The following is a 13,625-nucleotide window of genomic DNA, read 5'->3' as shown; positions in this document are numbered from 1 at the left end:
TGAATTCTTTGTCATCTCAAATAGCATGGCAGGATTAGTGAGGTAGGTGGTGTCCGTCCCGTCCCGTCCCCCCCCCCAGTGTTCACATGCTACGTTTAGCAGTTGATAAATACACTGCAAAACAATCAAAGTTAATAAAAACTCAAAAGTGTATACAAAAGGACTGTAAGGTGTTAGATTTAATGGGCACTGGCCACAGATAAATGTATTTAGAGTTAATGTAAGGGTAAAAAAGGTCTGGAATGTTTTGTTTTCAGATCTAACAAAAATCTACTAAACTAAACCCAAACTAAAACGATAAGGATTAATAGGCAAGTGCTCAGGAGGTGAGTTACTCCACACTTGCGTTTTACTTGTTTTGTGCACTTTCCTCTGAAGTACCTGTTTCTGGGTGCTGCTAGAGGCACTGGGGAGGATGACGGGACACAATTTGGGTAGAGCTGTAGCCATTTGTGACAATTTTGGCCTGGAAAGCTGGTGACTCGTGCCACGCTCGTGGCTTTGCAAGTTAGAATTCTGTGTGCTGATTCTGACCAGTTCTGGTGCTCTCTGTGATGGGTTTTGTCTCATTTACTCCATCAGTTAAATTGCCAAGAACACTTAATCACATTTAGAAAATATTTGCATTTGTTGGGCTGAACTTACGAGTTTGGAAAATATTAATGGACTGGTTTTTGTCCTTGCTTCTTGGGTAAGTAGTCAGAGTCTGAGAGATGAGGCTGGCATGGAAATTTTGTTTGTCTCACTTGTACATCCTTGATCCCCCACCTACGTGGTAGCAGTCCAGGAAGACTGAAGCTATTTTATGGTGGTGACATTATTATCCTTCCTCTCTGGAAAGGAGTTTAAACATCCTCTGGTGTTTACTATGTTTGCTATGTTTACTATGTTTACTATGGTTTCTGTGTTGGAAAAGAAATGTGTGTTGTAGTAAGGATATGAGGTCAACAAAATCCAGACTGTTCAGATTAAAACTGAAAAGAAAAAAAGCCAACTCATTAATTTATATATCATTTTTAAAAAGTAGATACAAGGTGAAACCATTTAACCTTTCACCAGTTGGCTTTTAAAAAAACACCGTTCTGGAGTACTTTGGCCAAGGAGTCTCAATTTGGCCAACATCTGGTAAAATAGGTGCAAGGCATACAAGCGTTGATCATCTTTTTCATGAGCTAGATACTATCACAAATGAAACTGCTATTCTTCAGAAACACGGAACGTAACAGAGGAACCGTGTTATGTCACTGTGGAGAGCATAGCGCAGCTCCTGGGTCATTCAACTGACTTAACACAAAGAATTTTATAAAGAGTATTATGTTCCTTCAAAATATCAGGAAGGAGTGTTTAGTTGTAACATACCTGTTGTAAAGATAAGAATTTGGATTTCTTTGGCAATGCGGGAAAGCAATTGTACTTCTAGTTTAAGAGATACTATGAGAGTAATTTTATTTCTTTTGAGAAGTGTCTCAGAGAAGGTGCTAGTTTGAGTGAAGTGGATCCCAGAGATAAATTTCACAGGGCTCTGAGTTTTGGTTGTCTGCAGGTCTGTAAGCTTCCCGGGAGCAAATAAACTGTACCACGTATCTTGTTTCGGCTGTTCCAGATACCAAGGTGATACAATCCTGTCTTATCAAATTTAGCCGCATTCAAGGTAAAGTTTCTAGCTTTTATTGCAGTTCAGTGTTCTGTATATGCAAAATAAGAGGTGCACCTGTATACTGGGCGGGGGAAGCTGAAATTATATGTTTTTTTCAGAACTCTGTTGGTTAAATGGAAAATTCTGATACGGTGACAAGTTGACAATTCATACGGTTATTTTCTGAAATACCCTGCTCTAAACATAAGGAAGACTTGTTTTATCGTTACCGAACACGCACGAGGGAACTGTTCCCCTTTGCCGGTTCCCGTTTTCCATAGGCGAACATGAGAGAATCCAGGCATTTTCAGCATCTTCTGTTTACTCAGACATTTAACATTTGTGCAGTACCACTGCTTTAGCTTTGTCAGAAATGTTAGCTATTTCGTGTAAGACTTATTTTGTAGATGTCCCTCAAATAGAGGGGGAAGAAAGGGGATAAAAGGAACCTTTTGGGTTTTTTTAATCTTTTTCACTCCCTTCAACCCCTGAATATGGTGGTACATAGGGAATTTGTCACGAAAGGGAGCGCTGAGAAAAATAACTTCTTAAGGAGGATATTCTGGACAGTAGTGTTCTTTTTGCTGCCTGGCATAAGGCAGCAGATTGGAGTAACTCAGGATGTTTTTGTTGGTGGAACAGATAGAAACGGTGATAATTACAGAACGTAAGTTGTAATTTTCCCATTAAAAAAAAAAGCACTGGTAGCTTTTACTAGTATTCTTATTTCTGAATTGTGTAGCCGTTGTCCAGGCATAATGCAAGTTGGCATGATGCTTCAGTCCTAAATGCAGACCGCAGTTCCTCACGTCTAGCTACACCCTTGCGTTGCAGTAGCTGCTGTAACTCATTATCAATATGGCAATAGGCGCTTTATATATATAAATATATATATATAAAACTCATTTTGTAGTGTGCCGGTGGAAGAAGTGTCTTAACGCTTCAGTTTATCGCTGGAGTAGACAGTGACTCGGATCTCAAAACTGTCTAAATTTGATTAATTTAATGGTATCTGTCAAAATACTCCCTAACAATAAGTTTTCAGGAAAGTAAAAACAAGCTTCTGATTTATGTATAGTTTCTGAACCTCAGTCAGTAGATGCTGCTCCACAAATTCTTTAAATACTTTCAGTACAATCAGGAGCACTGGGATTTCTAAATTGTTTTTCCTGGCATTGCCGAAAAAACACCCAAAAAGTAGAAATAAGTACCATAAACCCCAGGAATCTCTTGAGAACATTAAGCTGACCTTTAAACAGTAGCAGAAATAAGTAAAATTCAGTAACTGTTTCTACTCTACCATACTGGATGAAAAATCTGGAAAAAGGCATTATTGAATAACATTCCAGGCACGAAAGAATATTCATGGATTTCAGCCACAAAACTGTCTGAAAGCTGTTGAGGAAAAAAGACGGCACAAATTGTAAAGTAAACTATGAGACAGGAAGTAAGTGTTCCACCCAGGGCTGAAGAAACCCACATGCCTCAGCCATACCTCAGCCTTGTCTGGGAGCTGACACCGCAAGCCCTTAGTAAGCAAGAGACGACAAGGCTGGAAAGCGGCAAAATTTTTTTTTTTTTTGGTTGAGACAGCATATATATCTTCAGACAGACATGTATACCCCCCCCTCTTTCTTTTAGCCTTTCTCCACAGTTCTGTGATTTTAAGAACACAGTTTTATGTTTGCTGATAATTTTCAGATTAAAAGCAGTGGCAGCGCAGCAACTTGAACTCAAGTAAGAAAGTATTACCGCTGTGTTTTGGAAAGAAAAGAGTGCACTTTCTCCAAGTTCTTTTTGTTTGAGTTAAAAGTAACTCTGATCCTGAGTGCTGAATAATCATGCTTAGTTCCTTAAAGAAAGCCATGATTTGTGTGTCAACATCATGAGACAAACAAAATCATGTTCTTCCATGCAGTTTGTTTCTCGTTCTGTATTAATTGGTACTAATGCTTCTCTGTAGCTGTAAGGGCTATATGCTGACAGACCTAAAAAAACCCCTGAGCTTCTCGTGTAGATCAGTAAATCACAAGTAGGCAACCTTGCTTTGCAGGCACCGGTTGTTTAAAGGGATAACAGGCTAAGAGCAGAAGTGAGCCCGTAGCACTTAATGGTTTATTAATACCAAGACATGACACGTTCAGGGTGAGGCATAGCCGTGTGGCACTGCAAGACTGAACGTAACATTTTATTCTGTAGCTTGCTTGCTTGTTCCATAATCTCTGTCCCTTTCTCCCAGAAGTCTATTAACTGTGCTTCCCAACAGTATCTTGAAGCATATCTGAAAACAGTGATAAGCTGTGCTCGTATACCTGTCAGGATGTTATTCTTTAACTAGGAAGAGAAATGAAATCCAAAACTGGTAACTGCGTTTTGCATAAATTCCCTAGAATTCATCTCTGCTTAGGGAGAAGAAACAGGAGAATGCTCCTTTTTATAGGAAACTTTCTCCTAGCTTTTTTGCTAGGCCTTTAAATTAGCATTAGTTAATCATGAGTTATCCATATGTCTTTGATCCTCCTTTTCCCCCTTTAATTTATAAATGCCTATTTTTCTCTTTTTTTTGTCTTGAATAGGAGCACTTTAATAATTGTGTAGATTAATATGGAGATGTGCATGTGGATTCTTTAAGTTTTGTTACGAGTATATCCTCCTTACCCTGAAAACTGCAATGTTACTGAATTTAAAGCACTATGACGTTAAAATAGTTAGACTTCTGTGTGTTGTGCAAATACTGGGTTCAACTTAGAGTTTTTTCTTTGTTAAAATGAAAGGTAAGGAATTAATTACCTTAAGTTTTTAAAAGATTCCAAGTTACCACTTTGACATAAACTAAATGAACAAAAAATTGGGAGCAAAATTTTTAGCACAGAATTTGAAGCGTTTATTTGAATTGTGGTGATAGCTTAGTGAGACTGAGGAGAACTAATTGCACCATGTGCTTACCAGTTCTGTTACTTGTGTGTTCATCTTGCCGCTGTTTTCCTGGGTTAGCCTCTTGGCCCGTTGTTGTGTGATGGCATTGTAGAATCCTGTTTCTCCTACAGTTGCTTTTTGGCACCTTGGCAAACACGTGTAGGCTTTTGAAAGGGTATCAGAAGTCAGCTTTCCATATGAGGACGTTAATTGATGTTGCTAACAGTATGTTGCAACATTCTGCCTGCTGTATACATCTGTGCTCATACAACCGCAACTTCACAGATAGGGATGAGATACGGTTTCTGACTGAGAACAGCAATTCTGGAGAAGAAGTGCAGATGTCGTGGTACTAACGAAGCTGCGCTTGTACAGATTTGTCTGGTTTACCTGCGGAGATGTTGTCACTGTCTGGTTATGAATCTCAGAACATCAATGATACAGCTATATCTGTATGCTGCCAGGATACTCTTATGCCAAAAAAACCTTCTGTGTGTGAAACTGCAAGTTAAACGAGGCAGCAAAAAGCATCTTACCTAGGGATCCCTACCAACTCAAAACCCACAGGTAAGGAGGTCATGGCGTGGGGTCAGAATTGATATGATAAAGCCCTTTCCAGGGTTGCATCAGCTGTAGGAAATTGTTTCTAGATTTTTAGAGGGTGTCACAGATCTTTCTGAATGTCGTGTTGTCACTTGGTCTCAGCTGCAGGTATTGGCAAAGAGTTTGTGCGAAGCTGGAGTGCATTTTTGGCTGGGAAGCTGGCTGCAGGGGGAGCTGGTACTCCGTGCAGCTCAAGAAGAAAAGGTCCCCTTCGCCTTCCTTAGCACGGTTAGTCTGAAAAGGGTTTGTGTTTCCAACTTGGGAACAGGGCATGCTGAAGCTTCTGGGCAGGGCTTTGAACCAGGTACGTCTCTTTGGTAGTAAAAAAATAACATGGGATTTTGGGAAGCATCAAGAGGGCCTTGAAACCGACCGCTGAAAAATATCTTGTGTGGGTTAACAGCTCTGTCAGGACACCGAACGTTCAGTACGTGCAGTTGGCTTTGTTAGATTTTCTGCCCTTTTTGGTGCATTTGAAAGTCTGCTGCTTTCTAAGATTGGAGTCGCCCTTGGGTTTGGAGGAAGACGCATCTTTGTTCTCTTTGGTATTACGTCTCTGCTGGAGCAAGCAATATGTGGCATACATGCATTAAGAGAAACAGAGTAGAGTTACATACATATAGATACATGTACACTATATCTTTTAATAAATATATATTCCTATATGTAGATAATCATGCGTATGCTGAAGAGCTAGCAGATCCTTGTCATGGGAAAGGCACGTGTAATGGCTCCCCCAGCAAATATTTGTCAGGCACCAATTTAAATGTTGGACTCCACTGTCAGCTGTGATAAGCATTTATATTAAATGCTTTGTAACAATTAACTTGATATATCAGGTACCGTTTGACTGTTTCTTGTTTATTTCTGAAATCCCCGTGAACCCATTTGCGGCAGAAAGATTGCTGTGCTGAACTCAAGCCAGCTTATTCCTAGCCTTTGTCTGTGATTTTTGTGAACTGTTTTCTCTATCGCAAATAGTCCATTTCAGGTCTGAGCAAATTGTGCACCGTAGATGAGTGTGGGAATTTGTAGAGAGGTGGAAGTTTTCACTTGCATAAAACTTCCGCATGAACTTTGCCAGTCAGTTTGATTGTGTCGACCGTACGAGCAAATTTTCAGTCCTGTTTTAGCAATATGTGGGTGCGGTAGTCTGTTAATCTAAATGCTTGGTTCTCTGTTTATTCATGTTCGTTTTACACCCTTGTAATTCTGCTTACCTTATAAAATCGCACCCAAGGTCTGCCAGCGCACGTTAAAAGAGAATAAGGTTCCTCCAATGAACGTATTTGGAGGTGGATTTCTTAGAGTATTATTTTAGGTGAAACCTGAGTTTGGAAGAAGGTTGTTGAAATAATGCAGCTACCTAGGAGGGACACTAAACTCGAGGAACTGAAATCAGTCAAGTCATATTCAACCAAGAACAAGTTCCCTGAATGGGTTCTGTTCTATCAGAACTCACGATTGCTGAAATATTCTGGCACAGATCCCGTATGGAGTGGAAGTTGGAGCCCTCAGTGTCTGTATTGCTTTTCTGTTCCAAAGCCATAATCCAGAGCATGCATGGAAATTTTCCAAGCCGTTGCGAAGTATTCATTAATACTAATGCAACACACAAGATAATTCTGCAAAGGCAAGTCAAGAGGACATAGGGTAAAAATGAGAGGTAGTAGAAAAAGGACCCATTTTCACCTTCTCAGTTTAGGATAAATGATATTTAAAAGCATAAGTTTTTACAGGTCATATGTTTTGTTCTCTGTCTTAAAAATAGAGCCTAAACTTGGAAAATAGGGCTGCGATGCTTGTTAGCTTTAAGAGTTTTGACCTGGAAAAAATGCTGTGTGCCCAAAAGCTTACCTCCTTTCTCAGCCATGGTAATTACTCTGTTAAAATATATTGTCGGTACCAAAATCCTTGTCTTGATGTTTGGTGCTGTTTCTAGTGAAGAGCATCAGAGCTTTGCTGTTTCCCTTCTTATGATGTATGCTTATGGTAACGTAATTCTTGTGTTTTCAGTCCATGTTGATGAGACAAGGATGGAGCAGAGAAATACGTAACACTGTCTCAGGCCAAAGGAGCTTGTCAGCTGTGGAAAGGAAGCAGTCCCAGTAAGGCATCTGCTCGATCCTTTATGCTAACCTTCTGAGTGAGCGACCTTGCACGCGGTCGTGTCACGTTAGAGGGTGTGCTCTCTGCAAATGAGCAAGCGGAGGTGGATTTCTGGAGGAGAAATCAGAAAAGCCATTGCTCTGTTTTCTGAGAAACAAAACTGAAGGATCTTGAAAAAGTCTGTATAGTATTCTTTCTGGATGGTGCCATATTATTTAAGTAATGTGATCTATAGCTCTGTTTGGCTTAACTGTTTTTTCACATATTCTGCATGTTTCCCATTCTGGCTTTACTAAAAACAAAGGAATTGTAAGTAAATTACCAAAACCCGCTAGTAAGAAAAGATTTGAGATTTTTAGAAAGGAGGAGAGAGTTTCCTTCTTAACTTCCCTCTGCTTCTTAGCTTGAAATACTGTAAGAAAGATGAGTTGGTCAATGTCGCATTCAAGATGCAAATGTCAGTATAACATGACACCGTTTACGGGGTGCTAGTGGGGAGAGCTGTTGTCTGCCAGGGCATTTGATACTTTGCCAGTCCACCTGGTTGTTCTTTGTGGTTGTTTTAGTGGGGAACCCAAATTCTTAATGCAAAGCTGAGTTACTAGGGTGGATTCCTTGAAGTGCGAGAATTTTTTCAAGGGCAAAGTGTCATTTTTGGCACTTCAGTTCCATGGTTTCTGGAAAGAAAAAAGTGCTCAAGTATTTTTGAATATGCTGCTGTACACACGGGGGTGCTCAAGCTGCAGTTCACGTCGTTAGCTGTTGGGCTGTCGGGGTTCTAAAATCTAGGGCAAGCAGGCAGTCCTCAGATCACAACGTTTTTCTTCCCCTGTCTTTCATCTTGATGCTGTTTCAGAACTTAATCAGCCCATCCCTTGCAGTGTACACTGCTTTTCCACCTCGTTGCCGTGTCCCTTTGAAGTAACCCAGTGTTTAAGACTGCTGATCTTTAAAATAATGGACTTGCTAGCTGCTCCCTCTTTGTGGGCTGAGGATGCCAAATGGAAACGGGCAGGTGTGGGGACAATCCCTCTTCCCGCGTAGCTGTCTCTGCAAAGCCATCCGTTCATGCAGCCATGTGGCCAGCTGGCAGGAGAACTCCTCTTTCTTTTTTCACTTGTTATTGTTGGATCAATTAAATACAGGTAGTCCAACTTATTTCTAACGGTACATAAAATACTCCTCGTTCCTTTGAAGTTCAGCATAGCGCTAAGAGTAACAGCAGCTGCTGTTCTCATAAGTGAGGGTTGTTGATCTATTTTTAAAGTTTGAGGGATCACAAGTTAGTATTATCTTAAAAGAGAGGGGAACAGGCCAATGGGGAATTTGCACCACATAAAAACTGGCAGAGAGAATGTCCTTAATCCCTTTTTTCATTCTCCCCCCCCCCCCATTTTGTAGATTTAGGACTAGTTTAGGCCATGATTTCATAACATTACAACTAGACATTGCTGCATGTCTCAGCAGTACAAGCATCGTCTAGATCAAGCTGGACCACGCAATTGCATTTGTGTCAAATTAGAGGGCACAAACATGGAGTTTATGCTGACGTGGGGGCTTTTTCTTGCCAGCGTTATGCCAGCTGTGGGAGCATGGATGATACTAGATCTAGCAAAAAGTTAGTCACAGAAAGACACTACGTGCTGGAAGCCTGAAGCTACCCAGTTAACCTGCCAGAAACTTTTGAACACATGTAAATCGGCAAAGTGAGTTTGTAATAAGGGATCGGTGCTCTTCATCACTGTCGCCATGATGTTTTCGATCAATTTTTGGAGCACACAATTAGCCCATGGTGCCGTGGGCTTTTGGTTTGGGTAGGGATTTTTAAAGAATCCTGTGTAAGTTAGGTGCCTAACTTGAGTGCAGGTTAAGGTGAGTGCACACATCCGTATGTTCTGTTATTTAAAGAGTTGAGCTTCGTAGACTCATTTGTCTAACTGCCAGTTCATTATTTGAATGCCTTAATTAACTTGGCAATAGAAGTAACAGTAAATAACACTTTTTAACCTGCTTTATTTACTATAATCCCCTACTTTTGTTTCAAAGAAAAAAGGTAAGAGTCCTTCAGGAGAGACTGCTGCTGCTTTATTTATAGGGATTGGGCTTCTGGATGAGGCTGATAGCTAGCCACAGAGCCCAAATGGCTCTTTTTTGCCCACTGCTTCCCTTGTCTGGGGAAATGAGGGTCCCCTCTGGCAGTGGGAGGATGCTTCTCTGGGTCTCCTTGCAAGATGACGGATAATAATTTGCTGCCATGTGCAGGGTCAGGTACTTAAACTTGGAAAGCATGCTCTCCCTGACTGTCCCTCCCAGCTACAGTTACTTGGGCAGATTTGTCATTGACCAAATTGTTCCGTGTTCTGTGGTTTTGACCAGGAGTAGATAAAATGATAATAAAAATGATGTCTCTGCTTTTACTTAGTTCCATGGTAGAAAATAGCAAAGAAATCTGCAGCATTATCAACCGCAATGACCGAGAACTGGAATTTAAGCCTATGATTTTCATCTAATTTCATACTTAGACTGGTGAATTAAGACCATTGTCATCTCGCTGAAGCAGTTAAATTCTGTTCCTTCCACATAGTACTGATAGGGGGAGGCTACGGACCACGTAGACTGGTGTAAATGTAAAGAAACTACTAGAACTCACCAAACCTTTTCCTCTGAATTCTGAGCATTGTGGTTTGAGCCATTTCACTTAAGTATTTTTTCCTTCAAACTAATCCCCAATATTTGTTTTCTCATTATTATTTTTTCCTGCATAGCATGATAAAATACACTAAAGTACATTATCTTATTATCTGTTTATACATGTCTTAGCTTGTTTACAGGTTATGTGATAAATCGCTTGGAGAAAAAATCGTTTGACCTGGATCAGTTTAAATGAATATGATTTGAAGCCCCGGGAAAATGGGAGACAAATAATATTCATTTCCAAGTTTTAAGATGGACAGTTAATGTTTTTACAAAAAGCCAACATGCTTCTGGGGATTGGCAAACATTTGCACAAAAAGAAGTAACATGTAATTCTATACTCCTGGAGCAAACCAATATGCAAGTGATGGAATATTAAATGCTGGGGAGCTCGTTTCGGTTCAACAGCGTACTCGGAAGTTATCCAAATGGTTTGTGCTGGAGGTGATTCAAAAAGGTCCCTCTGCTGTTTAATGTATGTCACATATTAACAGAATGATGGAGGCTCCTTTTTCTAAAGCATCACACTTCTCCCTAAGTGCTAGATCATCTTTCCTGCTCTGAAAACTGTCCTGTCATTACAGTCCTCAGCTGATGCGATGATTGGGGTGTGAACACAGACTAGCGAAGCCAGCAGTGAGGAATTCTCTCATTTCTTGCAGATTCCGGGGGGGAAAACTTAACGTATAATAAATGGTCCTGATTGGCCTGGAAAGGAACCGGCCGTCGTTCACATTGCTAAGAGCTAAGGATGGAGGAAAGTGAGGATGACAGTCCTTGTGCCGTCCTTCAGGATGGGAGAATTTCTGTGGGAACTGTTGTGCTTTGTTTTGCCCGGAAGCCTGTCCCCTCTGTTCACCCAGTCACACCCTTCCACTTCTCGCATTGGGATGCCTCAGCAGTCAGCTGTTCTCAGTTCAGCGTTCTGCAGATGAAGCCTAGAAGGCATTTAAATTCCGGAGTCTCATGTTCTGGCTTGATGGAATAGGTATGGTGCGAGCAAGAGTCTCAGTTATTTGTTTGGATCCCCAAAATCTAAGCAAGGCTTTTATCCTGTGCTTGGAGTGTTCCTCAAGCTCTGAGTGTTCATCTCCTACCAACAGCAGATACCTGAGTACAAGTGTGTCCCTGCAGATATCAGTCTTCACCATGGCAAGCATAAAAGCAATGAAATCTTCCCAGCTCCCAGAACCACTGGTACTCAAATCCCTCATGAAAAAATGGGGTATCATACTGTATGCTCTGAAGCTTAATAATACCAGGCCTTTTTAGGCCTGGAGAGAGGTAGGGAAGGCAAACACGTTTACCTGTGCCAAGTACCCTGCCCGGCCCCTTTTCTTTTATTCACAGCTGGTTTAGTCTCGCAGGGTAGAAGGTGCTTTTCCAGGAAGGTTTGTCACGGGACACCGAGAGCTGTATGTAATGTCTTAACTTGGCCTAGGAACTGACTGGCAATGAAGGCAGACCCTGAAGCAGAGGTGGGACCTGTTTTCTCCTACTGCTCTGCAGGTACCGCCGACGTGCGTTACTGGGGCAGTGCAGCCTGAACTGCACGAGGCGATGGTACATCTGTAAGCAGCCGCAGCCAGATCTCTGAAGTATGCAAAGCGGCATGTGAAGAGAAGAAGGATGCAAGGCTCTTTGTGGCACTGTTGAAGCATGTGGCTTCCACCATTTCAGGTAAATCTGCTCTTACGGCATTAAGGAAATGTCTTCAGCTTCTCACTAAACATCTTCCATTGCTTCTTTCTTGCAGGTGCCGTTTTGTTCTGAAGAACAGTAGTAGCAAGAAACATCAGCTTCTCCTTGGAAGGTGGAACTGCTGAAAAGAGCTCTATTTATCGCAGAAAGGAACCTCTGATACTGATGTTTTTCCATACACAGTAATTGCAGTCAAATTTGGGATAAGATGCTGCATAGGTAGTACTTAGACTAAATGCCCTGTCTTTCTGTAATCTGAATTCAGCGTAAATGTTTGTTTCTGTTAGGTTTCATTCTAGATTTAGCCTGCCTGAGAAAAATTATGTATATCAAGCAAACCTGTTGGCAGGGGAGCACTTAAAGTTCTGTTAGTAAGAGTTTTCTATGTGGTTGAGGTGAAGGGAAACTGGCATTGTGCTGTTTGACTGGATCCATGTGGAGCATTTGTATCCATATAAATATTGCTGATAAGAAGCTAATTAATTTTTTTGCACTGAAATAACTGTATTTTTACAGCTATGCGCTTGGATTCGGTTATCGGTGTTTAAATACATACGTACCGAGAGAGTTAATTGGGGGAGGGTGTGAGCACTCTGGTTTGGTTTAACTGTATCCACATAGAAAGATAGTGAAGGTTGGCATGCAGCGTTTTTCTTCAACCAAGATCATGTAACCAATCTTTTTGTGAAAAGCATTCGAACATAACTCAGTTGTGTTTTCCAAAGCAGAGAGTATAATCCACTGGTAGACCAGTGGTACTGCTCATCTTGGATGTCAGGGTATAGTTCCCACTGACATCTGTTCTGTGCTGCAGCCTGTATCTCTGCTGCTTTGATCTTCTCTCTCCATAAGGCACCACATGAAATAGCACATTCTTGTGGCAGTGTTTCTGGAAAAGCATGAGTTGTAAAATATTTTTCATTCTGACTTCCAGGAGAAACATGAAGGGAATATCATGTCTTGGATGGCACTGTATTTCAGCTGGAATGAGAGGAAAGCAACCCCTACCATCCTCTGCTCAGAAGGTAAGGATCCCAGGCTCGAATGTACATCACCTTACTTGGGTATTGCCTAGGATATTCGAAGTCAAAGAATGCCATTGTCCTGTAAACAGTAAGGAAAACTGGATCGTTACTCGGCTACCACCGTTCAGCTCCTCAGTCTTCTCGCCTGTCCTCACTGTGTGTCTTGCCAAGCCTATTGCAGCCGCTTCTTCAGGGTCTGGGGAGCTCCACCCAGAGGCTCAGCAGAGAAGAAGAATTTCTGCAGCCCAGTAATTGATCTTTAATAGGGAGAGCCATTCCTGTTGCTGATTTGTATCAAGCCTTCTGTCAGTAGATGGAAGGCAGGTGTAGGAGAAATGAATATCCCCACCAGAGACTACACTGTCTCGCCTCAGTGGTGAATGAATGCAATTGATTTCGAGGAAATTGCACTTTTGCATCTACACTTGAACAGTAAAAAAAGATGGGTTTGGTCCTTGTTTTACTAGAGTACAGCTGAGAACTTGCGATACTATCACGAGCTTGATTTTGGCTTTATGAGTCTGAGGCTCAAATGTGTTAAATGGAGGGGCCAGAAAGGTTGAAAAGCCATTTGGAATGCTGATGGGTACCACACAAGTTGTAGCAGGAAGAATGCTGTTAATTAGAAACAAATGCCAGCCTTCAGCATCAGCCAGGTTTGGGGAAAAGGGCCCGCCAGATCCAAGAGTTTGGGCCTTATTATGTTTGTTTTGAATTTGCCTGGGGACTGTTTCTCAGTGCTGATCAAAAGTGGTGTGCAGTTGTTCCAGAGTGGATAAAATGCAAAACCATGGTAAATGATTGATCCTTGGAAGTACAAGAGGGTGAGAAGAGATCTTTGGATCGTAGTTAAAATGTACTCATGCAGCCATGTTAGAGCAAGCCAAGAAGTTGCTTTTCTACTCTAATCTTTTAAGATGACCTGTTTTACTTTGCACTGA

This window comes from Mycteria americana, chromosome 4 (assembly GCF_035582795.1).
Source record: "Mycteria americana isolate JAX WOST 10 ecotype Jacksonville Zoo and Gardens chromosome 4, USCA_MyAme_1.0, whole genome shotgun sequence".
In the NCBI taxonomy this organism is placed as follows: domain Eukaryota; kingdom Metazoa; phylum Chordata; class Aves; order Ciconiiformes; family Ciconiidae; genus Mycteria; species Mycteria americana.
The sequence above is the reverse complement of the archived record's forward strand: the minus strand, read 5'-3'. Positions refer to the sequence as shown.